Below are 22,802 nucleotides of genomic sequence, written 5' to 3' on the forward strand. Positions count from 1 at the left end.
TTTTCCTTTTGACCACCGCCTCCCTCAGTGTTCCCTTTTCGGCCCCCCTCCCTTTTCCTCCCCTTTTCCCCTTACTACACCCTCTCTACAAACCACTCCCACCCCCCTTTTGTAACCCTTTCCCCCTCCTACTACCTGTAGGATATTGTTATACTTAATGAGGTATGCTATTTTTTCTTCGCATCAAGAATGACAGGAATAGATCTCATGCGAAGCTCCTCTCCTTCCCCTCTTTCCCTCTAAAATGATGTGTGTTCTCCTTGTTTACCTTTCTAAGTCACTGTTGCTTCTCGTAATTGGAGGTTGAATTTTCCATTGAGTTCTGGCTTTTTTATCAAGAAGGTCTGGAACTCTGTTATATCATTGAATGACCATCTCTTTGCCTGGAAGAATATGTTCAGTCTCGCTGGGTATGTGATCCTTGGTTGTAATACAAGCTGTTTTGCCTTCCTGAAAATTGTATTCCACTGCCTCCGATCTTTCAGCGTGGAGGCTGACAAATCCTGTGCAATCCTCACTGTGGACCCTTGATATCTGAATTGTTTGTTTCTGGCCGCTTGAAGTATTTCTCTTTTATCTGGTAGTTCTGGAGTTTGGCCACAACATTTCGAGGATTTTTCAGTTTGGGATCTCTTACAGCAGGTGTCCGGTGGATTCTGTCTATTTCTATTTTCCCCTCAGGTTCCAGTATCTCAGGGCAGTTTTCCTTAACGAGCTCTTGGAGAATGTTGTCCAGGCTCATTTTTTCATCATAATTTTCTGGTAGGCCTATGATTCTCAGATTATCTCTCCTGGATCTGTTTTCCAGGTCAGTTATTTTTTCTTTGAGGTATTTTACCTCTTTTTCTAATTTTTCATTTTTGTTGTTTTGCTTGGCTACTTCTTGGTTCCTCATAGAGTTATTTGTTTCCATTTGTTTAATTCTGGTTTTTAGCAAATCATTTTCCTTGGTTAATTTTTGAAGCTCCTTTTCCATATCATACACTTTTCTTTTTAGAGAGATGTTTTCCTCATTATAATGCTTTTCGAATTCTGCTATTTTTGTTTTGAGAGAATTATTCATTTTGTCTTCTATCTCTCTCATTTTGCTTTCAAAGTTCCTTTTGATCTCATCTAGGAGAGCCTTCTGTGCTTGGGATCCATTCCCTGTTGAAGTTTCAGCTGTGGGTGTGGAGTCCACATTGTCTCCCTCTGAGGTTGGTTCCTCCCTCTGAGGATAGTAGGACTCCAGAGTCTTTGTCTTTGTAGTCTGCTTTCTACCCATTTTGAGGCAGGGTCCTAACCACGCCCTTCCTCTAGGATCCCAAGCCTTTACTGTAGAGGGTTTTGCCCTGGACAATAGTTACTATATTTTCAGGGTCAGAGGCGGGGTTTGGAGCAAGTGGGGTTCACTCTGTCATCCTCGTCTTTGGAGGTCCTGAAAGGGGCTTTTAAAAAAAAAAAAGATTTCTGTGCTATGATGTGGTAGCCCCAGGAGTGTTTGGTGATAGGCCTGGTAGTGGACCTTGTGGTTGGTGGGAAGACTTGCCCTCGGAGTTGATCAGGCCCCTTCCTGGCCTGCGTCCGCCACCGTGCCTTCTCGGCCCGCATCCGCTGCCCCGCCTTCCCAGCCTGCGTCTGCGCGCCGCCGCTCGGAGAGCTGATCATTTCTTATAGTGAAGTAGTATTCCATCACAAACCTGTGCCACAACTTGTTCAGCCACTCCCCAAGTGATGGGCATCCCCACAATTTCCAGTATTTTATTTAAAATTTTTGCGTCTATATTCATTAGGGAAATTGGTCTGTAGTTTTCTTTTTCTGCTTTTGCTCTTCAAAACCATATTTGTGCCGCAAAAGGAATTTGGTAGGACTCCTTTGCCTATTTTCCAAAATAGTTTATGTAGTATTGGAATTAATTATACTTTAAATGGTTGAATTCACTTGTGAATCCATTTGGTCCTGGGGATTTCTTTTTTTCCTCAGGGGAGCTCATTTATGGCATGTTCAAAATTTCTTTTTCTAAGACAGGATCATTTAGGAATTCCATTCTTCTGTTAATGTGGGCAATAAATATTTTTGTAAAAATTCATTTATTCCACTTAGATTTTTGAATTTATTGGCATATAATTGGGCAAAATAGTTCCTAATAATTGCTTCAATTTCATCTTCATTGGTGGTACATTCACCCTTTCCATTTTTGATATTGGTCATTTTGTTTTCTTCTTAAAATAAAACTAATGAATGGTTTACATATTTTACTTTTTTTTTTAATAAGACCAGCTCCTTGTTTTATTTATTAGTTCAGTGATTCTTTTTTGAACTTTTAATTTTATTCACCTCCCATTTGATTTTCAGAATTTTCATTTTGATGTTTAATTGAGGATTTAAAAATTATTCTTTCTCTAGTTTTTTTAAATTCAATGCCCAGTTTATTGATCTTTTTCTCTGTTTTATCGATATAAGCATTTAGAAATAGACATTTCCCCCTAAATGCTGCTTTGGCCGCATCCCACCGTTTTTGGCATATTGTCCCCTTGTTGTCTTTGTCTGTAATGAAATTATTGACTGTGACATATTCTTTGGGCAGACCTGTAATTTTTAGTTTTCTTGTTCTCAAAACTTCTGTCTACGAGATCAATATGTTTTGTTTGTATGGAGATTGGACTTTCTTTTGATGCTGTTATTTCTTGCAGCTCTTCTCCAGATGGGTCTTCCCATCTGTGTATTTGCTTTCCCAATTAGTTTTCCTTACCTGGTTTTTTGTGAGATTAACTACAATGGATAATTTTCCCCCCTATTTTTCCAGTTATTTCTGCTGCGTAATCCGTAAGCTTTACTTTCATGATTCTTATTTATTTTTTAAACCTTTCAGAAGCATTCTGCTGCTACTCAACCCTTTCTTCAGAATTCCTGAGGCCCTGTGGCCGGTCCCTTCCTCGGCAGTGCTCCTTTAGAGGTGCCTGAGCTCTTAGCCCTTTTCTAGAGGTCATTTCCATTTGTTAGTAAACCTTTTCTTCACACCAGGTCTTTGATTTAGTTCTCCTGTTCCGCAGATCTTTGGTAGCTGCTGTCTCTTTTCTTGATTTTCTGCTGTGGCTCCCTTTCCGATGTCCTCCCCTGTGACGGCAGTGTGCCTAATTTCTGTCTCTGCTTCCTCCCAGTCTGGGTGAGCCTAGATCTCTGCCCCTAAGGAGCTTCTGGGGGCTGGAGGCTGAGCGTCTTTCCCAGGCCTAGTCCACTGCTCCCTCCTGCCCACACTTTTGTCCTGCTCCTTCTCTGCCTCAGTTTTCTGGGTGAGATGTGTTGCTTCACAGACCGTTCCTGCTTCTCACTGCTCCCGGGTTCCTAACTGCTTTCCTAGCCTGAACACGCTCCTGCTGTTTGAACCTCTGGGGCACTAGGAAGAAGATGTGGTCAAAACTGGGCATTTTCTTTTCTGTGATCCTTGCTGTCCCTCGTTTGGTGACGATCTCTTCCACTACTCAGAAATATCTCTTTTCTGTGGTTCTTTACTTTATTTGAGGTGACCTTTCATAGCTAAGTGGTGGAGTCATTATATTCAGAAGTTTTGGCAGTTCTGACTGGAGGCCTTTCTTCCTTTGTCATACATGAAGCTTTTGCCAGTGTAACTTTTTGATGTCTAGTGGGGGCTGAACTCAAACCGAAGGCCTTGTCCCATTGACTACCTGATACATTTACATTTGCATTACCTGTTCAGTAAATTTGTTGTGCTGAGAACAGTTACTCCTCCAGTCAGTGTCTTACAGTGATTGAGGCCTGAATGTTGCGTTAAGCTCTTTCCGACTTTGTCAAGTTCACAGGGGTCCTTGGAGTTTTTATCCAGTTTGATACCAGACTCACTGGTTTCTCCAAGACTGAAGTCAGAGGGACCATGCTATTCTTAGGCCATCCGTCGTTCTTGGGGCAGTGCCCAGTGTGTGGGTATTCTCCTCCCTCTTTCTGTATCCCTTTAGCTTGCAGGTCTAGTGGTTTTCATGGGGCCAGAAGGCAGCACGTGGAGTGAGTTCAGGGGGTTAGTTCTAGAAGGTATCATCCGTTCATTTTAATGCTGTGTGAGTCTGTGTCAGAGGTGTTTCTCATATGCACCTTGTGTGGGCCTGCTTTCTGATGTGCTCCGCTGCCCCCTCCTCTCCTTTTACTGTGCATTTATCCCTTGCGCATTTTATCATGATAATTAACGTGGTTTTCTCCATGATATCCTCTGAGCTTTCCTCTCTGCCCCTGCCTCAGTGCTTAGAAACACAGAGGAGGTTTTGGAAGGGAATGGGACCGCCAGCAGGAGCTGATCACAGAAATGGCCTGATCCCCACTCCTCAGCCCCCCCTGCCCTCCATCCTTCCCATCTCAGATGACTGGCTGGAGCACTCTCTTAAAGGCCTCTGATCCTCTTCTCTCCCCCATCTGAAGCTTCCTCTGTGGTGCAGTTATTTTGCACCATGAGGCAGCCAGGTGGCACAATGGACAGAGCACATGCCTGGAGTCAGGAAGACTTGAGTTCAAACCCAGACTGAGACACTTGTTACCTCTGGGACATTGGGCAAGTCAGAGTTTGCCCAAAAACTGTCTGCCTCAATTTCCTCATCTGTAACCTGCCTCACAGGGTTGTTGTGAGGACCAAATGGGGGATTTGTGAAGTGCTTGGAGCGTGGCAGGCCCTGTACCAAGGCCAGTTGTTGTGATTGTGATCTGACTATTTCTTCCCTAGCTCTGCTCTCCTTTTTCCCTCTTGAACATGATGTCTTTCCACTTTCTCTTCCCTGGCTCAGCGGAGTGAGACTTCTCAAGCAGTTTCCATGTTTGGAGACTAGATGGTGAGCTCTGCTCAGCAGGGGCTGTCTTTTGCCTTCTTCCCTATCTCAAGGCTTGGTATGAATGTTTATTGACTGACTCATTGGGCCCAGGGCTAACACCAGGCCCCAAAGCCTACCTCATTCCCTGGATTCTGGTCTTCCTGCTAGTTTTCAAATGTAGGTTCTGGCTCCAGCCTTGTTTTTGTCTCTATCTTATATCTTATCAATTATAGACTTTGCCCAGTTCCAGCCCCAATGAGACCTGACTGAACTAAAGGCGTCTAGGCTTCCAGAAGGTCTGGTTCTGTTGGATGCCTTGGAAGTCTCTACCTCCCAACTGCCTAACTTTAGGGTGGTCACCTCCAGAAATATAGCCAACAATTTTCTGAAAATGGAGAGAAAGACTGAGCCAGAGAAATCAGGAGAGAGACCTTGGGTTGATAACTGGTGCAAGTCTCAGCCTTGGATTACTGCTTCCAAGTAAGGAGTAGACTTCATTCCTATCCACATGGTGTTGAATGGAGACAGAGAAAACCATGAAGCTGGGCTGCCCGCATTCACTACAGATTTAGGTAAAATGATCTCATCTGGATCCTCATTGAGAGAATGCAATCCTTTGATGTTTCCTTAACTGACTCCCTCTCCTACTCAGTAACTTTCCAGATCTTATCATTCCTCCCACTCTCTCACTTGGTCTGGTTCCTCCACCCACTTGACACTTCCCAAGAGTTCTCTCATCTCATGTAAAGCAGAGCCTTCTTTTCCTCCTTCACCCTGGTCTCACATGAAGAGGTAGCCTTATGGTTGCCAAGAGAAACCCCTTTCCAGGCACAGATGAACCCATTCCATCCCGTCTTCTCCCCCAGTTTTCTCTCTTGTGTCATCACCACTGTTCTCTGATTTTCAATCTCTCCTTATTTACTGGCTCCTTCACTTATGCCATCAATAAAATGATTGTTTCCCCAATCCTGAAGAAAGCCTTGTGTGGTCCATTCAGCCCCGTTTGATCTTGCCCTTTACCTTTCCTTCCATTCACAGCTAAATGCCTAGAGAAGGTCATCTATAAACGGTATTTCACACTCCTTTCCTCTTCCTTTCTTCAAGACTCTTTCACTCTGGGTTCCAACTTCACTGTCCAACTGAATCTGCTTGCTGCAAAGTTACCACGAGTCTCCTAACTGTTGGATTGTGTCTTCATGCCTCCTGGTGTCTCTGTAGCCTTTGACACAGTCGGTCGTCACTCCCTGTTCCTTGATACTCTTCTCTCTGGGTTTGGTGACAACACTTTCCTCTGGTTCCCCTCCCAGGACATCCAAAACTAAACTCATTCTTTTTTCCCCAACCTTGCCATCTTCTTACTTTTCCGTTACTCTCCAGGGCACCAGTCTCCCCATTGTCCAGGCTTATGACCTATCAGCCACCTCCTCCTCATTTCTCACACACTCACGCCCCCACCCCCCAATTCAGCCTTGTGGAAGGTCCAGTTGTTCTGCCTCTGTAACATCTCTCACCTCCATCACCTTGTCTCCTAGCTGCCACTTTCTTGAATCAGGCTTCAGTCACCTCACACCTGGGATGTTAATGCACGTTGGCCTCACTCTCCCCCTTCCACTCAGGCTGCCACCCAGATGTCCAATGCATCTCCTTAAAATGCGTTTCTCATCATGTCACTGCCTACTCCCTAAACTTCCCTGGCTCCCCATCCCCAGGGTCAAATGCAGAATCCTCTGCCTGGCTGTTCAAGCCCTCCATCATCAGCCTCTCTCCCGCCTCCCCAGCCTCCTTTCACTTTACTGCCCCTCCACATGTGCAGTCATCAGTGGCTCAGGCCTCCTCTTTCTTCCTGGACCAGGACACTCCATCTCCAGGCTCCGTGTTTTCTCTGGCTGCCCCTCATGCTGGCTCTGGCTTCCCTGACGTCCCACCTGAAACCCCTCATTCTACAATAAGTCTTCTCCAGTCCTCCTCAGCCTCAGTGCCTTCCCTCTCCTGAGGAGCTCCACTTTTTCCTGGACGCAGTGGGTTTCTACAGAGCGGTCTGCCTGTTGTCTTGGTGCTAGACTGGCAAGCCCTTGAGAGCAGGGCTTGTCCCCTGCTTCTCTTTGTACCCCTGGCGCTCAGCACAGGGCTGGAATGCAGTAGGTACTTAATAAATGTGTGTTGACTTGAGCAAAATCTAGGAAAGAGTTCATATTGAACAGCCTCAGGAGAGTTCTATGTCCCAAAGCTCCAAACAATGACTTCTTAGAGGATCACAGACTTATCACTGAAAGGGAACTGAAAAGGCATAGAGTCCAAACGCCTCACTTTACAGATGGGGAAACTGAGTCTCAGAGGTTCAATGACTTGCTCGGGATCATGTTGCTTAAAAGTATCTAAAAAGGAATTCCAAGTCAGTCCTTCCTGTCCCCAAGGCTGGCACTCCCATTACCAGAACACATAAATGCATCATGATAACAGCTCCCTTCATGTATCTGCTTTTAGCTCCAGAATCCATTCCTGAAAATATGAGGTCAGATCTCTGGCCACTGCAAGCCCTGGGCATGGGGAGCACAGAAAGCATGAGGATGGAGAGAAGTTTGCAGTTTGGTCCTCTTCAGGGAAAGGGGACATGCACGCCAGGCCCACAGGATGGTTCCCAGGGCTTTTCAGGGATGGTTTCCATGGTGCTGATTGTGGGCATCATGGGATCATGCCTTCAGTTGGGAATGCGAAAATCCATCTTTGTTCACTCCTCTCACAGAAGGATGGGCACGCTCCATAGGCTGCATTATTTAGAAGTCCTTGACAGCTGGTAGTGCAGTGGTGAGAGCCCTGGGACTGGAGTCAGGGGGGCTCGACTCCAAATCCAGCCCCAGACACTTAGTGGCTGTGTGCTCCTAGGCAAATGCCTTCCCTTGTGTGTGCCTCAGTTTCCTCAGCTATAAACTAGGAACAGTGATACCAAACCCACAGAGGTGTGAGTGTCCAATGAGAGACTCTTTCTAAATTACTTAGCACAGTGCCTGATGCACAGTAGGCAAACATACTCTCATTGCCTTCCCTTATTTTCCCACCTCCTTTGTTTGTATTTGAGTAAAGAATGGAGGAAGAATAAGGCTTCACTGGCTCTACTAGTGAGAAGACAAAATGGATTCAGAATAATTTACTTATTTATCCACTTTAAAATTAATTGATGTTGGCCCATGATTGCTTACATCATGGTTCTTTCTCTCTGAATTTAGTTCAGAGTTCAGCTGCTCTGGAATGGATTAGCTTTAAAAACCCAGCTCTCCGGCCAAGCCCGGACCCATCTTGCCTCCAGGAATCTAGCTGTCCTTGAGGGATGCGTGTCAAAGCAGGGTCTGGGACCTCCTCTCTCTAGGGCCTCGAGCCATGCTTTGGGGGTGTCCACATGTCTGCTCTGCTCTCTGAGATCCTCCCAGTGCTCCAAGACAATCAGCACTCCTTAGGCACAGGGAAGAAGGAGCGGCTCGTTGCTAGTCCTCATTACCAGGCTTCCAACCCTGCACCTCAGCTCTGTACCCAGTCACTTGTCCTCAGTCCCACAGTGCATCTCCCTGCCCCATTCTTTGTTCTGGTTCCCCAAAATCTGCAGACGGGGAGCTGCCAATGGCAGAGCCACGGACCCTTCTGCTGGCAGGCAGCATGCCCCTGCTCATGAAGGTCATCCTGCTTAGAAAACGGCCTCAGCTCCCCTTATCGTTGAATCACACACAGTGAGCTACCAATGGATGCTTGTTCACAAGAAGACCTTTCTAAAGTCTAGGCCCATCCCAGAGAGGAAGGGTTTCCTTGGCAGGTGCCCATCTTCAAGGAAAAACTGCATGAGCGGTTTCAGAGGTTGTGCAGGCAAAATCCCCTGCAGTGAGAGGTCAGACGAGACAAGTCTCTAAGATCAGCTCCAAGGCTAAGTTCTCTAATGCGGGGTTGGGTTTTGACCTGAAGCTACAGAAAATGACAAGGCGGCAGCTTCAGGAGCAGCAGGGGAAAGTCCTGGCTTCCCGTCATGTTCTTAAAGACCTTCCACAGGAACACGGGCCACAAGACCCCCGCGAGAGACCAGCACTTTTGCCTCCTGAATGATTGACAAATGTGCAAATTCTGCACCCTAGGGAGTGAGTGAAGGCAGTCCCTTTGAGAGTAGTTCCAGAGTTGGCAGAAGACATGCTCCTGACCCAGGGAGAGCAGGTTCTGGGCATGCTCCTTGGACAGCTCTTTCTGAGGAGGGTCCAAGAGGCCCCACGGCCCCTGGGTGAAGTCCACAGCCACATCCTGGAGTGCCACCTAAAATGTCCAAAGTCCCATGATTTAGAGCTCAACGAGACTCCAGAATTCATCTAGTCCAACCTCATCGACTTAGAAGAGGAAGCGGAAGCCCAGAAGGCATTGGCCCCAAACTCCCGTCCCCTTTATGAGGGTCAGAGCCGACACTTGGAGCCATAGTCAGTAAGAGCCCAGTTCAGAAAAGCAGGTTCTGTTTGAAGCGAGAATCAGGTTGGGGTTCTAGAAGTTGGGGAGGTGTCTTACTACGGAAGTTCTCCCAATGACATGGAGAAGGTGTGATCCATCACTGAGGTCTGAGAGTCTGGAGGGCAGGGTGGTGGTGTGAGTGCCCCTCACCACAAGGGTCATTAGAGGCAGCATGAAGGCGGTGCTCACGGGCCGGCTGGGCCGAGGCGGGTGGGGCTGGGAAGAAGGGTCAGCTGCTGTCTTACTGAGGGCTCGAGCTGACCCGGGCATGACGTGTCATGGCCAGAACGGCTTCAGCTTTGCTCTCAGATTGCTTTCCCTTGTTAACGACACCCGTTCCTGAGTTTTCATACCTAGTTTTATGTAGAAATGAGCTGTCACGGGGATATGTGTCATCTTATGGCCTGGACTCAAACCCAGAGATTGAGGTGATTTGCAAGAATGACACTGACAGATTATTTATGAGGAATAAGTAATGTGCATCGGCCTCCAGACTCTGGCCCACTGGGGATCAAGGTCCAGGAGAGTGAGGGGAGAGGCATTCTACTGGCTCCAAGAGTGTGGCCGTGTCTGCAGATCTTTTCTTACTTGGGTGGGGGCATCCCCCAAGCCTGGATCTAGTCATCTCATACCTTGCTCCCATCCTGCCCTCCTCCTCTCTGCCCCAGGGATCCTGGCCTCCTGGCTGATCCTTGACCAAGACCCTCCATCCCCTGACCCTGGGCCCTCCCAGTGGCTAGCTCCTGCTTGGCATGTCCTGCCCCCTCACAGTTCCTGGTCCCTGACAATGTTGCAGTCTCCCCCCCCCCCATACTGTAGAGAGCTGGTCTGGACACAGCTACAGGCATATGTTCTTCCCACTAGATTGCCAGCTCACGGAGGCCAGGGACTGGTTTTTCTTTACCTTCCTTTGCATCCCCAGCAGGTCAGCATGGTGCTGGGCACAGAGGAGCCACATTCTAAATGCCTATTGACTTCACCTAACAAATGGGAAATGAGACGGACTCAGAGAACTGGGAAGGCTGAGGCAGGAGGCCAATTTCTGCTCTGCAGACAGCCCTGCCAAGGACAGCCTGAATCTGGCAGGAGGACACTCTCCGGGATTCCAGGTTTGCTGAGGCTGGTCAGGGCTGGGGATGGACTGCACTCACCTGGGAGGAGGGTCTCTGGGTGCCAGGGGCCATTGCCCCTGGTTCTAGCCTTTGGTTGTCTGCAGACTGAGCTGGGGAGGGGACACTTTATCTTTGCCTTCTCTTCCTAGGCTGGGTGCTGATCTGCTCAGAATGACAGGGGGCGCTCTCAGAGGAGTCACAAAGCCCCGGCCTTCCCTCAGAGGAGAAGGTCCACCTGAGTAGGAGGGTCAGGCTGGGAAGTGAGCTTGGCCTGGACACCCTCTTTTAACTCCTTCCCTTTAGCCTCATGGCCCTCCCCCATCCTCCTACAGAGCCAAGAGGTAGAAGGGACTTGGGATCCCAGATGGGATGAGACCAGGCAGAGCCTTAGTGACCCCTGACCCAGAGCTCTCCCTCTCAGTGATAGTATGGGTGCCATACAAAAGTGGGGCATCTGCCCAATGGTAAAACTGGAGTAAAGAAATACCCAGGACCTTTGGGATATGAAGGAAACCTTGACATGAAGCAGGGGCAGGAAGCAGCCCCAGGAGCCAGGCCTGGGAGGGAGGTCTGCTCCTGGCAGAGCTGAGGACACTCACCAAGAGGTCAGAGGGGAATGATGAGGCCCAATGGAATGGGCAGCAAGCAGAAGCAAGGTTGGGGGAGCATCACCGCTCAGATCTACCTGGGCCCACCAAGGAAGAAGCCAGAGGGATCTCAGACATGGTTTTCAGGAGGCCCTAGTCCCCAAAGCCCCACCCTGCCCAGGCCCAGGATGGGCCCTTTTCTCCAATCACACCTAGGCCCAGGAGCTCAGGCCCTGCCTCTGTCACTGTGGAATGCTTCGGCCACTGGGATGGCCCCTTCTTCCCCCCCCTCCCCCCTCCTCCCAGGCCTCCAGACTCCACCCCAGGGCTCCTCTTCCACCTGGGCCCGTCCCACAGGCCTGGTCTTCTCTGACAGCTCCTCCTTCCCCATCCCTCCACCACTACCCTGCTCTGGGGCTCAGACCCTCCTTCTCTGCAGAATCACCTGGCCTTCTTCCAGCTCTGCCCCTGCTACACCCATCTCCTTCCTCACAAGGAGATGCCCACCCTCCAGCCCTCCTGGTTCTGCCAGCCGATGCCCTCACCCCCCCAGGCCTCCCTGCAGCTTGGAGCCCAGACTCGCACACCCCAGCTTAACTCTCGTCCAGGCTGGATACATTGACCACCTTGTCCTGTCTCCATTCTTGACCTGCCACAGCCCACCTCCACACTAAGGGGTCTTTTCCCTCTATCTCATTCTTTCCCTGGGGACATTGTCCCACTGGAAGCCAGCTGGATCCTACAGGGGTGCTGAGGCAGGAAGTCAGGACACCTGGGTTCCAGGGCATATATTAAAGCATAAGTTACAAACCTCCTTTTTCCACTTGCACAGATCTTCACCCCTCTCTCTAAGAGTAGGGACTTGCCGGCTATCTGATTGAACTGTCAAAGTTCTTGGGGAGGGGGCTGTACCTGGGTCCTCACGGCCAGGGGAGAGGTGCAGAAAGCTGGGCATCTTGGTCGTGGGGCACAAGGATGTCAGGAGCCAGAATGGAGGCCAGAGAAGGACTGAATGGGGGAGGGGTGCTGTTGGGGTGGAGGCAGCTCAGAACCCTTGGATAGGATCCTTTAGGATCTTTTTTGTTTTTTTTTAAACAAAAGTGAAGATAGGGCCCCCCCCCCCCCCCCCCCCCCGGATCTTCTCTTGCAAACGGAAGTGGTGGGCTAGGGAGTGGGGCCTTAGGATGTAGATTGACACATCATTCATTCATCCAGTTTGGGGGCGGGGCTGAGTGGGATTTCAGCTTGATTTTTGTTAGCTGGATTGGAAAATTTGGGGATGAAAATGAAGCCAAAATAATGAGTACACGTGTCCACATGGCTATGTATACAAGGCATGTATGTAGAGATGTAATTTGTTTCTGTGTCTTGGATGTGCCAAACCCTTTTCAGAGGAATTTTGGTACAAGGATTTTTTCCTGTTTAACCACTTTTTTTTTTTTTCTTAGATCCCTCAATGTTTTCTGTGCAGAAGCTTTTCAGTGTCAAGTAAGAATGTGAAGGGAGTGATGTGAAATCAGACCAGACTTTGTGACCGAGTGGCATTTATGCCAGGAAAACACTGACAAAATACAGCACTCATTCCTATTAAAAACACTTGGAAGCCATTTGGCAGAAACTAGGCATAGACCAACATCTCAATGTATATATCAAAATAAGGTCAAAATGGGACATGATTTAGAAATAAATGATGATCTCTTAAGCAGATTAGGGGAGCATGGGATGCTTTACCTGAGAGATCTATGGATAAGGGAAGAATTTATGACCCACGAGAGAAAGAGCATTCATTGCAGGGTGTGAAATGGATAATTTTGACCAATTTAAAGTAAAAAGATTTTGTACAAAGAAAACCAATGCAGGCAAGGTTAGAAGTAAGTAAAGCAGAAACTGGGGAATTTTTTTTAACAGCTGGTGTTTATGATAAAGGCTTCATTTCTCAAATATATGGAGAACTGAGTCAAATTTATAAGAATATGAGTCATTCCCCAATTGATAAATGGTTAAAGGATATGAACAATTTTCAGAAGAAGAAATCGGAGCTTTCTAAAGTCATAGGAAAAATGTTCCAAATCACTCTTAAATACAGAAATGTTAAAGTTGATCTTTTCTTGAGAAGATTTAGAGGAGTGTCTTGTACTGGGTCAGGGCTAGGAGCCGGGGAGTCACTGCTGCCAAATATCTACTTAGCACAATGCAGAGATCACAGAGCTCTTACGAATGTGCTGACGCAGTTTCAGGCCTCCAACCATCATGATGATTCTGACAAGACTTTTTATAAGCAAAGTTATATCATGGTGACATCATTCTTTTAAATATTGCAATGCACAAAATTGGGAGAGAAGGTGGATCCATAATTCCATGCTTCCTTTAGTGACGTAAAAGTGGAACAAGCTTAGTCAAGCCAAGTCGTGATCTCATACCTCCCCTAAGGAGTAAACCTTGGCTAATAAACTCTGTAGGTAAAGGAGGCTAGGTGAAGACTCCCAAATAAGCTGATGGAGGAGGAAGGTGTGCACAATGCCAAGGAGTCAGGGCAGTCGAGATTTGTGAGGATGAATCATCGTGATTTGTTGGGCACCAGTGACTGTATTCGTGACTTAAGCAGGATAGGATTAAGTTGAAGTTAGTTAATGCAATGTGGAGATATGTTTAATATGATTGTACATGTATAGTCTACATCAGAGTGCTTGCCATCTTGGGAAGGGGGGAAGGAAGGAAAGAAAAAATCTGGAATGCAGAATCTTATGAAAGTGAATGTTGAGAACGATCTTTGCATGTAATTGGAAACAATAGAATACTATTTAAGTGGTGGGGGCAGGAAAAAAAAGTTATGTGTGTTAGTGTTGTTAGGATAAGAGTTCTGTATGTCAGGACCAAATAACCTCTTATGTATTAGTGATAGTGCTGTTATGTATTGATGATGTTATTGTAGATTATAGGATAAAATTATATGACTTGTTACAGAAAAGCATGTTAAATTTAACCCTGAAGCTTGGTGATTGCTGCATCAATACCTGCCCCCACCACCCCCCTACACACACACACCCTTAGGAATGTTCACGGCTCCATTGTGGCCTTTCCTAATGCCCTAGGATGACCGCTGACCCAAACACTGGATGTGGGAGGATTGTCTTTATTGGGTAAAACCTGCAGTTAATGACTCAAAAGCCGTCTAAGAAAGTGATCATGATTGATGGACATACTCCTCAAACAGCCAGAGTGTTTTTCCTGCTTCTGGTGTTAACCAGCTATGAAGCTGTGTGCTCATTCTGTTTTTGGTGCTCTCCCAAGTATATGAGAGTAGCCCCTGAGGAGAAGGGTCACTGGTCTTGAGGAGGAGGAGCTTGGGCTCAGTTAATTAGGGACCCCTGGATTCCCTAATAAATGGAAAGCACTTCGAGTGCTGTGGTGGACTTTTGGGGTCACATTCTGGCAGCTTGGGTGGGACTCAAGACACAGACTCTAGGCTCCGTTAGACTGCCCTCCATGATGGACCCATTAAAGGACCCACTGAAACTGAAAAGCTGTAGGAAATAGCTATCGATTGTTAAGCGTCCACCAAACGGGCTCCCCCTTTTTTTCTTTTTGGAAAAGCGGGGCTAGAGAAACCACATACTGGCTTTGCAACAGTAGCTTCACTCTCCCTTTTCTGCCAGTCTGGAATCTGTATTGATTGACAGACATCGAGGTCTGGGAAGCCTGCTGGCTCTGGTTCTCTGCAGGACTTCCTTTGTTTGCCCCTTACAGGTTCAGCTATGGGGACTTACTAAAAATTTGATTCTAATATAAAGCTTTTTTTTTTTTTTCCAAATCTTATCTTCCTTAACTCGGAATTTGGCTCTGGTTCTATGTGTAAAGACACTACTTTAGCCTTTAGTCATAACTGAGGCACTAGTACTAGGGCCTGACCATACCAGTCAACTCAGTTGCCAGTGGGGGAACCGTGCGCCCCCTCAGGAGGCTGCCTAGCTCCATAAATGGATGCTCAAGGCACTTGGAGGTTATGATTGCAGTCTGAAAAGCACGGGCTGCCCTCTGGAACACCTGTTACGATTGTAGGCCGGGACCACTGAGTAGGCATAAGCCAAATCACTGTCCATGGTAGGGAACACCTGGGGTCTCCTTGCACTTGTGAACCAGAGCCTGTGACTAGACTTCCAGAGGTATCTGCAACCCTCGGAGGAAACTGGCTTGGCCACAAAGCCATTTGACTACCACAAGCCATTCGGGGTCAGCAGGACTGCTGGAGATGTTCAGGAAACTGGTCTCTTTTTAAGGGAGCCCATTAGGATACCAAGACTACACCTAAAGGGCAGAGACCAGAGGTTGAACCACTTGACTTCTTGAACAGGGACGCCTAATTCCTCGCCCTTAGAAAAACGAGGTGGGACTGGAAGAGTGGTTGGAGTTTTCACTGAGAGCTCCCAGATACTGCCATTCTTTTGAACGGGAGAGTCCCAAAAGACAGGGGAAGGTGTTTTGTCTCATACAGAGTAGTCCCTCAGACAGCGAGTAGAGAAATTAGTGCAAATAGGACTGGTCCTCTTTAGGCAAAGAAGGGGAACCATTTCTTCTACAAATGAGAGAATCTCTCTTAGCAGTGGAGAACATTCTCCTAGAGAGAATCCTGGGGACCCTAGACCAGCACTAGTCAGACTTTGAAGTTTAACAAATGCGCATTAACTAACTGATTAACAGAGAAAAGATTGTGTCTTTGCTCTGGTTTAGAGAGTTATGCTAAGTAATTGTTAATTTAGAAAATGTGAAGGAATTTATTTGGCTTTTTGGGTGATTCCAAGAATAAGGAAGCAGTAATGGCTGAGAGTGTCACCATGAGTTTTTTGAATGTGAGCCAACTAAAAACAATGAATCCTTGTGAAAAGTGAGATTTAGTTATTACCTCTAGTAAATATAAGCCAAGAAGTGATTGGGTTGAAAATTTTGTAATTGTAGTAAAAGAGAGAATTCCATCAGTCTTTGTATATACAAGGGGATAATCACATATTTACACCTCATTCCCAGGGTCTTGGGGAGAAAAGCACATTGGCTGGCATGTGGAAAGGACAAGTGCCCTAATGTTCAGACATTGTAGGAATTCAATTGGACAAAAAATGCTCTCTCACTTAAAGGTACTTTAATTGGTAATTAATTGGCATGGGATGTTAACAAATTTGTTGATATATTTCAGAAATTCAAATTATAACTGAAAAATCATAGACGAAACATTTGAAAGTACTACTGAAAGCAGGCCTTTGAAATTCCTTATAGTAGTTTTTAAGACCTAGAAAAGCCTGGCTTGTGGTAAGTACTGTATAAACTTTTAAGATGTAATTATGACGGAAGTGCCAGGAATAAGATGAGATAAACGACTTTCTAGGAATTGATAAATTTGAGATGCATTTGACTAAATATAACCTGATTGGTGATAAATTTTAAATACATGATATCCGATGCTAAATTTTCTCTTGTATTATGAAGGGTAAAGAAAAGCTGTTAAGGCAACTTCCTCTTTTAAAATTGAAAACTGCTAGATTATAAATGTCTATTATATAATATTACTGTATGTTTGAAAACTACTTGTCTAATATGGCATATTTTGTTTTAAAAATTAGGAAATAATAATAGTAACTCACCATTGGGAGAAGAGAATGAGAGTCCCTTTCTAAGGGCTTTGTGAGTTAGGAGACTTTAACAGCCCTCGTGACAGGGTATTGTGACGTTCTGCAGCACTGTCCTTTGATGAACAAGGCCCTCTCCCAGCCACAGTAGAGAGATGTACAAGTTAAGTTAAATAAATATAAGCCAGGATACAGGTCCTGATGCTTATTAAGGCAGTAGCATCCTGGTCCCTACTGTGTTGCTGAGCTGAAGCAGGACCAGGTCTCTTGGGTCTGGGTGATTGAGGAAGACAAGCCGTTCTTCCCCTAGAGTTTCCATCACCCCATGTGCCTTTTTAAAGGGCGCCACGTAGGCACACAAGGGCTCATAGACTCAGTTAAGCTCTAGGCACCACCCTAGTGGCAGGTTACCCAACAAACACTTGTCCAGCTCGCCAGACTTTCAGTCAGGCTGCATTTAGAGCTGCCTCTGGTGGGTGTCCGTTAGCTTACAACCCTTTTGAGCCCTTACAGAAAAATATTATTAATGTGCCCAAGGCAAGTCATTGCAAGCATTTGTCTTGTCATCGTTGACCATGGTTGAATCATTCCCTAGTTCTAAAGCCGTAGCTCCCCTTGTGATCAAAGCTCTTGCTAAGGAAATTGTGCCTCGTATGACCCACCTGCCTACATAGACTGATACAGACACTTGTCTTACTGATTCTGTTCTCTTTCAAGTGTAGTTTAATCTTCGTGTTACTCCTGAGTTCCACATCCCATCCATGCCACCTTCAAAGGTCTGGCCCAGTTGAACTTTCTTTAAGACTCGATGCTTTGAAACCCATTTGAAATGGCCTCCTGTTCTCCCCCCTTTGATTTATTCTGTGTAGCAGACCTACACGGAAAGATGAAATTTGTGAAGTTTTGACGCTGCTATGTGAAGTTTTCCTAAATTATCCTTTTTGAGTTGTTAAATGTGATAGTCTGAAAAATTGTAACAAGTGCCTTTTGCCTTAAAATGTAAAATTCTTATGATTTAATAAGAGGTTTGAGGACTGAGTGTTTCCAGGTCTGATCACTAGAAGTATTATTGAGCCAGTGATCTCTGAGGCTAGCAGCCAGTGGAGAGACATCTGCAGACTACTTCAGGTGGAGTTTTGTCTCGAGGGAAGGTGGGGGGAGGGGCTGAGGTAGGACTGTCCTGACCCGATTTCCTCAGTGTAGCATTTCCTCTTGAATGGAAAATTTTTCCACCTGGCTACAATTCCAAGAATTCGGTGACATTTTTGTCAGTACCATTGGCTGCCTATGTTTGCTGTTTCCTGAAATGGACGTTAAGTGGGGAAGTATTTCCCCCTTACTACAACTATGTCCTTTTTCTGCCTCTGGCAGATGTCTATAAGTATGGCAGGTGGTCAGTAGATGACATCTTTCATAGGCACTTAGTTATTGTAAGAAGATACAGATATATAAGAGCTAAACTATTCAGCCTGAAATCACAGTCATTTCCATATCCTAGACTACTAATGAATGAGTGTTTGGGCTTATCCACCTGTCCATGTATGCAATAAAGTCCTTGAAATGTTATGGGAACAATTAGACAATGTTTCAGCAGTTTGTGGGACCAAGATATAAATCTGTTATTTAGTGAGGATAAATCAGAAACATTTTCTGTTAAAAGAGTTTTGGAACCAGCAGTTCTCTTAGAGGAGAGTAACTTACGGTCTCTTTTGTTGTGATTGGAGTAAGACAAGCATTCCTAAGATGAATTCATCTGTGTGAATCAGCCGTGAAACTTGGGCAAAGAACTCATCTGCTGGCAAACAGGATTGTGACTGAGATTCGGGGCAACTAACTTGGGAGGAGGACAACGAGGCCCAAATTGTATTGAGATGTTTTTATGAAAGGGTGATAGTGGAAATACCTGGAGGGACCTGTGCAGGTAACCAGCCCTTCTAGGAAAACCAGCCTGCCTTTAGAGTTGAGATCAGCTGAGAACCGTGCCATGAGCACACGGATGCCGGTGACATCTAACAGCTGATGCTCTGCTGAATGTGAAGTGGCCAGTGGGAGCAGGCCAGTAGTATACAAAGTCTCCTGATCCTTGTGCCACCTGGAAGCCTTAGTGAAGGGGACTGCCCCCGCTGGGTTTTTGTCCCCCCCAAGCCTGCCCTGCTGTTGGGCATTGCCTGTAGAGCACTGCCCTCTGTGTGTGTCAGTCACCAGGGAACCCCCAGATCTTTCAGTTCATGTGATTTGATGAATACCAGTAATTATATTAGTGAATTGATTAAGTTACTTGTGTATGTTAATGCTGTTAGGATAAGACATTATCTAAGGACCAGATAACCTCTTATGTATTAGTGATAGTGCTATTATATATTAATGATATTATTGTAGATTTTAGGACAAAAATCACATGACTGTTGTTACAGAAAAACACATTACATTTAATTCTGAAGCTTGCTGATTGCAACATCGATACCCCTCATCCTTAGGAATGCTCATGGCTCCATTGCAACTTTCTTTATGCTTTAGGATGACCACTAACCCAAACACTGGATGTTAGGTTTCCTCTATGAGGTGGCAAGTGGAATGCCTTTACCAGGTAAAACCTGCAGTTAATGACTCAAAAGCCTGCTGAGAAAGTGGTTATGATTGATGGACAAGCCCTTCAACCAATCATATCATTTTCCCTGCTTTTAGTGTTAGCCTGTCATGAGCAAGCACCCACGGGGAAGGGTCCCTGATCTTGAGGAGGAGCTTGGACCCAATTAATTAGGGACTCCCAGAACTCCTTAATAAATTGAAAATGCTTGGCATGCCTTTTATTGCGCATTGGGTTGGAATTTGGGGGTCACAGGTTTTTCTCCTGATTTCTCTAATTAATGTTTAAGGCTCTCAGTAAATTTTCACATTCCATGGGACAGGTTTTGGTCAGGTGAGGTTAAGTATATCAGAGATATACTTTCATCCATCCCTTAAGGAAACAAACTCTATAGGCAAATGAAATCAGATTGCAGATCAAACTGCATTTAGAGGGTTCCCAAATAAGCTGATTGAGGAGGAAGATTTACATGTAGCCAAGGAGTCAGGGACAGTTGAGATGCTTTCTCTGATTTTTTCTTAAAGAAATAGTTACAACTCAGTAAAATTTCACATTCTTTGGGAAAGGTTTTGGTCAGGTGAGGTTAATATTAACCAAAAGTTGCAAGAGGAATAAAAGTATAAAGAAATTAAAATGGTGGTAATAATAACTGAGATTTATGTAAGACTTACTGTATGTTAAGGATAGTGCTCAGACTTTTGTAGCTTCTCTCATGTGGTCCTTACACTGTGTGGTCTCCGGCTGCTGGTGTTATCATCAAAACTGTGAAATTGGTAAAGGGAGAGAGAGAGAGAGAGATAAATGGGAAAGACTAGACAAGGAAAATTCAGAAGGGAGATTCAGTGTTTGATAAGAAAACAAATTTCCTGTGGAAAAACTACTGATGTGCTAAAATCTGGGAAAGCTGGAAAGCAGCCTGTTCCAAAGTAGGCTTAGATCAACACCTTTCCCCACACTCCATAGTCCGTTCAAAATGGATGTGCAACCCTAATATTAAAGGGCATATTATGCAAAAAAAATTAGAAGAGAAATAGACCCTAAACTTCTCCCAGCTAAGGGGAGGAGATGACATTTTAACCAGCCTGAGTCTGAGGTAATTACAAAAGCTAAAAGGCATAATAATCGATTACTTGACACTGAAAAGCTTCTGAACAGAAAACCTTGAGGGATCTAAGAAAAGTGGTCAGATGGGAAAAAAGCGTGGTAACAAAATTTCTCTGAAAAGGGTTTGGCGGATCCAAGATACAGAAACTAGTGAGGGACATGTGTGCCTGTGTGGATACGTGTGTGATAGGTAGCTGTGCTCATCATGTGGGCTTCATTTTCATTCCCAGCCTTTCCCTTTCCTCTCCGGTTGAGGGAACAAGAATCCAGGTGATGTCTCACTCTGCTCCCAAACCTGGATGATGCATCAGTGTGTGCCCTGAGGTCTGCCCGCCACTTCCCACAGTAAGATAAGGTCTAGGAGGGTGGGGGCTTGTCTTTGCTTTTGTAAAAAATATATATATATATATATATATATATATATTTATATATATATATATATATACACCAGAAGGATCATTAAGGATCCCTTCCATAGGTTTTGAGCTCACCCCACTCCCGACTGCAGCTCCACATTCATTCAGTCCTTCTCTGGCCTCCGTTCTAGCTCTTGCCATCTTTGTGCCCCATGCCCAGCTTTCTGCACCTCTCCCTTTGCCGTTGGGACCCAGGTGTTGAGGGGTGGAAAGGGAAATAGTGGGACCTGCCAGGGAGAGGACTTCGTAGCAGCCAGGCCCCTGCTCTTAGAGGGAGATGTGGAGATTTGTAAATGGGCAGAAGAGAGGAAGTTTGTCACATGGTGTAACATGTGCCCTGGGACCCGGCTGTCCTGACTCCCTGCCTGCTGCAGCTCTCCCATAGGATCCTTCCAGGAAGGGAATGTCTCACAGGGGAGAATAACAGGGTAGAGGGAAAGGCCCCCTTAGTGCTCTGGGCAGCTAGGTGGTTCAGCGGATAGAGTATGAGGCTGAAGTGAGGAAGACTTCTCTTTCTAAATTCAAATCTGGCCTTAGACATTTCCTAGCTGTGGGACCCTGGGCAAGTCACTGAATCCTGTTTGCCTCAGTCTCCTCATCTGTAAAATGAGCTGGAGAAGGAAATGGCCAACCACTCTAGTATCTCGGTCAAGAAAACCCCCAATGGAGACATGACTGAAACACATGGCAGGTCAAGAATGGAGACAGGCCGAGCTGGCAGATGCTTCCAGGCTGGAGGAGAGTCAGGCCAGGCTGGGCAAGTCTGGGGTCCAGGCTGTAGGGAGAGCAGGGATAGCCACCTGGGGGGAGCAGCAGGGCTGGAGGGTGGGCATATCCTTGTGAGGAAGAGGAAGAGAGGAGCAGGGGCAAAGCTGGGAAAGGCCGAGGCTGAGAAGGAGGAGGGTCTGAGCCCCAGAGCAGGGAAGGGGAGGAGGAGCTGGGGCCCAGCTGGAATATGAGCCCTGGGGTGGAGTTTGGAAGCCTGGGGGGGAGGGCAGAGGGGAAGAAGGGTCATTCCAGTGGCCCGGGCTCTTCACGTGATGGAGGGCAGGGCTTCAGCAGGAGAGGTAGACTGGTCCGGTGGTCCTGGCCCTGGGTGTGATTGGAGGAAAGGGCCCATCCTGGGGGGCCAGAGGGCTGGTGAGGGCGGGGCTCCTGGGACCCTCCCAGACTGCAGGCTGGAGGCAGGAATTCTTGGACCTGAGATCTCTCAGCCCTCTTTCCTTGGAGCTCTGATCCGTCTTTATACTGCCCCTTGGAGCAGAGATCTCTCTTCTTCCCTTGGAAGTAAGATCACTCTGCCTTCTCTTGGAGCTGAGATCTCTCTGTCTTGTGGAAGCCAGCTCTGCACGTTCAGGACCCAGGGAGGTCTGAGTGAGAAGCTGCCCCTGTCCCCAACTTCTGGCTGCCTTTTCCATTGGGCCTCATCCTCCAGCCTTGGTGAGTGTTGGCCGGGTATACTGTGAGCTTGCCTCCCTCCCAGGCCCGGCTCCTGCCCCTGCTTCTTCTCAAGGCTCCCCATTGCATCCCAGAAGTCCTGGGGGGCCACCCCTGCCTTTACCTTTGGGTCACAGGTGGCCAAGCTTCATTATTTCACGCTGTGGCTCGGGGGTCGCTGAAGCATCCCACCTGGGATCCCAAGCCCTTTCTGCCTCTTGCCTTGGGTAGGAGGAAGAGAGCGGCTTCCTGTTCAGACCAAGTTCATTTCCAAGCCTGCCTCCCACTCCCCTCTGGTGGTGGAGGATCTCCCCTGAGGCAGGGCCGGGTAACTCCTCTGAGACCTCACCCTCTAATTCCAGGTAGGTCTGCATCCAGCCTCAGAAGAGAAGGCAAAGACACAGTGTCCCCCCTCTGCCCTCCCTGTCTTGTCCCTCCCCAGCTCAGTCTGCAGAGGACTAAAGCCTGGAGCCAGAGGGAATGGCCCCTGGGACCCAGAGACCCTCCTCCCAGGTGAGTGCAGTCCACCCACAGCCCTGACCAGCCCAGCAAACCTGGAATCCCAGAGAGCCAAGGAAGCTTCATCTTGCCAGACATTGGTTGTCCTTGGGAAGGCTGTTGGCAGAGCAGAAATTGTCCCCCTTGTCCTGCTCATGTCCTCCTGCCTCAGGCCACAC

At 46.9% G+C, this 22,802-nt stretch overlaps 1 protein-coding gene and 1 pseudogene across 1 annotated transcript in view; both read left to right on the plus strand.

Annotated features, from left to right (window-relative positions):
• LOC138168177 (KRAB domain-containing protein 4-like) overlaps window positions 1–22,802 on the plus strand; it is a 367,151-nt gene that overhangs the window by 288,917 nt on the left and 55,432 nt on the right. The gene's annotated exons all lie outside the window — the stretch shown is intronic.
• Window positions 1–22,802, plus strand: part of LOC138168204 (zinc finger protein 850-like) — a 63,567-nt pseudogene that overhangs the window by 27,682 nt on the left and 13,083 nt on the right.

The sequence above is a fragment of the Petaurus breviceps genome, unplaced genomic scaffold, assembly GCF_028583685.1.
Source record: "Petaurus breviceps papuanus isolate PSGF00001 unplaced genomic scaffold, PetGlider_PUasm1.0 355, whole genome shotgun sequence".
Classification (NCBI taxonomy): domain Eukaryota; kingdom Metazoa; phylum Chordata; class Mammalia; order Diprotodontia; family Petauridae; genus Petaurus; species Petaurus breviceps.